This window comes from Eurytemora carolleeae, unplaced genomic scaffold, assembly GCF_000591075.1.
Source record: "Eurytemora carolleeae unplaced genomic scaffold, Eaff_2.0 scaffold228, whole genome shotgun sequence".
Taxonomy (NCBI): domain Eukaryota; kingdom Metazoa; phylum Arthropoda; class Copepoda; order Calanoida; family Temoridae; genus Eurytemora; species Eurytemora carolleeae.
Window position 1 is genome coordinate 58,078 of NW_019396363.1, and position 3,715 is coordinate 61,792.

Sequence of the window (3,715 nt, forward strand, 5' to 3'; positions counted from 1 at the left end):
AATTGAGTTTCTCAAAAATGTGACTAACGTTGTAAATCGGGCATTGCCATATTTGCATGAAGTGTCACTCGAAATTATGCTTACAGTCCCTTTAATTATAAAAAAAATAGTTGAAAATACACATTGCAATCAAACCTGATTACGTATTTCTAATATTGATCTAAATATATATCTTTTATGTTTAAAATTGAGCCTGGGAAACCTGACCTAGTTTTTACTTCTAAATAAATAGAAGGGGAAACACCCGCTGATTAACTGCTACAATTAATAATCGATAAAATCAGCGTTTTTTCTTTCTTTTGTAGTTAACTGAAATCTGTTCAAGCCTTTTAATGGGACTGTTAACGTAATTTCAAGTGACTCCCCATTTTAAAACTTGCATGTCCTGTTCACAACGGTACCATGTCAACTTTTTTCTAATTGTAAAGAACCCACAAATGGAAATTATCAATTTTCAAATAGCAAAACAAGGAACTTTTGCAAAGGTTTGAAGGGTATCGTTGTCAATCGAGCATATCTCTCCTAAAATGAAGGATCACTTAAAATGACCTATATGGTCCCTTAAACAACAGAAAATGATGGAAAGAATATATTTCTTAAAATAAGAGATTTAGGCAAAATTATCAAAATATCAAATGCCAAATCAAGAACTATATACCAGGAACGCCCAACTCAGATATACGCATATTGTGTACTGTACACTGTGGGAGGAATGTAAACAAACCCAGTGCCCCCATAGCAGTTGAAGGGAAAGGATTGAACTCTGATTAACAGAGTGATGTTACAGTCAAAAACAAAAGAAACTAGTTAATATATTAAATTAGTGCGGATACAACTTAATTATTTAAATATAATTTCGGCTTTCACATCGATATGGAAAATGTATTAATGCTCAGTGAGATTTGTGCAACAAACTATAAAGGAGAAGCAGGGTAGAAAGATTTCCCTTATCCTTGTTTCCGAGGTTTAACTTTCTTTTAAGATTTAAAACCTTTCTCCTTAGGTATAGTCTTTCCTGCTGATGTTTAAATCCTTCCTCCCAATGTTTAAATTTTTCCTCATAACGTTTAACCCTTGATCGTAATTCCTTTTCCCAACATTTGAATCCTTCCTCTCAAGGAATAAACCCTTTCTCCCAAGGTTTACATCCTTCCTCCCAAGGAATAAATTCTTCCTCCCAAGGATTACATCCTTCCTCCCAAGATTTAAACCCTTCCTCCCAAGGTTTAAATCCTGCCTCCCAAGGAATAAACCCTTCCTCCCAAGGTTTACATACTTCCTCCCAAGATTTAATCCCTTCCTCTCAAGGTTTAAACCCATCCTCCCAAGGTTTTAATCCTTCTTCCTAAGGTTTAAATCCTTCCTCCCAAGGTTTTAACCCTTCCTCCCAAGGTTTTAATCCTTCCTCCCAAGGTTTACAAACTTCCTCCCATAGTTTAAACCTTTCCTCCCAAGGTTTAAACCCTTCTTCCCAAGGTTTAAAGCCTATCTTCCGATGTTTGTATCCTTCCTCCCAAGGTTTAAATATTTTTTCCCAAGATTTAAATCTTTGTTTTCCAAGGTTACATCCTTCCTCCCAAGGTTTTAATCCTTGTCCCATGGTTTAAACCCTTCCTCCCAAGGTTTAAACCCTTCCGCCCAAGGTTTTAATCCTTCCACCCAAAGTTTAGTTCTTCTTCCCAAGGTTTAACTCCTTCCTCCCATGGTTTACATCCTTCCTCCCAAGGTTTACATCAATTCAATAGTTTTTTATTCTAGAACCAGATTGAAATTATAGAAGAAGAAGAACCAGAAGAATATGAGGTATTTTCAATTTCAAAAAATTAAAATTTGTATGCCTGCGGTGATGGATTTTTTCTAAAAATACCTATTTTCATAATAGTTACTTCTAATCCTAAAGATAATTAGCAAACATCAAATGCAACTTATTCTGAATCTTATTCCTTGAAAACGGCTAACTTTAACTGTATTCAGGAATCTATGAGTGCGGAAAATTCAACACAAAAAAGTCCTCAAAACAGCACTAATATATGTTTGTGGGTTTATTGCCAAAAAAAACTCCATTCAATAGTTCCCGGCCTTGTCAGAGTCGGCGAGGAGAAAACAAATTGTGATCGGATAGACTTAAAATCTAGAGGATCCTTGTTTCATCCATCCAAAGATCTATTGGAGGAAGTTGAAAAATATGAGAAAATATTTCAAAAAATACATGGAGAGTCTCTGGATAGAGGACATGATCCAACCGAAAAAACAATTTCAACTATTACTGTAATAAACCAAAGATGACCTCGGGAAGTTGTAAAACTTTTTGTAAATGTAAGATTTTTCAGTAAACTGAATAAACTTAATCTAAGCTTGAACGAAAATAGTAAAAAAAAATGTCAGAACATTGAAACAAACTGCTAAGTTTATGTTTTGCAATTATGGTGTGATAAAATTATAAAGCTTGACGATCTGCTTTTAAAAAATAAAATGCATAAAATGTCAATAAATAAATGTATTAATATACTCTTTTAATTTTTTCTCGAATTTTATATTAGAAGGTTTCATTTATAAATGACTAATATTTAATGTGCATTTCCCGAAAAAGTTTTTGAAGGTGAATCAGGCATACATCTTTATATGGGACACATTACGTGGGCAGTCCTGTTAGACATTGACTTATGTCTACTGTTCCTTTTTGCATTGATTCCTATAGAATGAGAACTTGTTTTTGCTTTTATTAAAACATCTGAATTTTACCATATAAAGTTTCACAATTTGAATATAATCTTGGTAATTATCATTTCTCTCTCCTGTCTTTAAAGCACATACTCGCAAGTAACAAATATTCTTGCGTTTTATAATCATTATTCATGTCTACGATAGCAATATATCTTATTATTCTCCCTCCCACATAATTGATGTTTTGCCCCCGAATTCTTTGTTTTGATCTCCTCCCACTGCAGTACACAGATTTGACGCATCAGATATGGCAGTTCTTGATCTATATATTTCTTGTGCCAAATGATCAAATGCCTAATTATGGAGTACAAACGCAGTACGTTTCAATTAGGTCTACACGCTAGAAATGTAAACCTAATCAGAGAAAAATCATAACAACGAATCGTACTGCATTGTTCATCTCAAAACCGGTTAAATGTCAACAACAAAGAGAAAACAAAGAGGAGACGATAAGAGATAAGAGAAGAGTAGGAAAGAGAAGAAAAGAAAAGATGAGAAAAAATGGAAGAAATAAGAAGAAAAGAGAAGAGAAGAGAAGAAAAAAGAAAAGAAGAGAAGAGAATAAAAAAGAAAAGAAAAGAAGAGAAGAGAAGAAAAAAGAAGAGAAGTAAGGAGAAGAGAAGTAAATAGAAGTAAAGAGACGAAAATAGACGAGAAGAGAAAGAAGAACAGATAATCGCGTGAAAGAGAGAGCTTGCATTTTACAGACGTTTTATCATAAAAATATGTTTAAGAATACCTTAAACTTTAAAATTAACTTCATTGTAAAATTGTTTGATATTTTTGAAAAAAATAGTTGTCCCAACTGTTTAGCGTACATTTTTTTGATCATTTAAAGATTTTTGATCAATTGGCATTTGATATTCTGATATTTTTACAGATTAGATTTAGCTGTTTTAATACTATTTGTTAGACACTGAATTGGACTCGTGCAGGCATTTAACCCTGAATAACGGTAACATTATCCAACTGAGGGGTGGGGGGGGGGGGG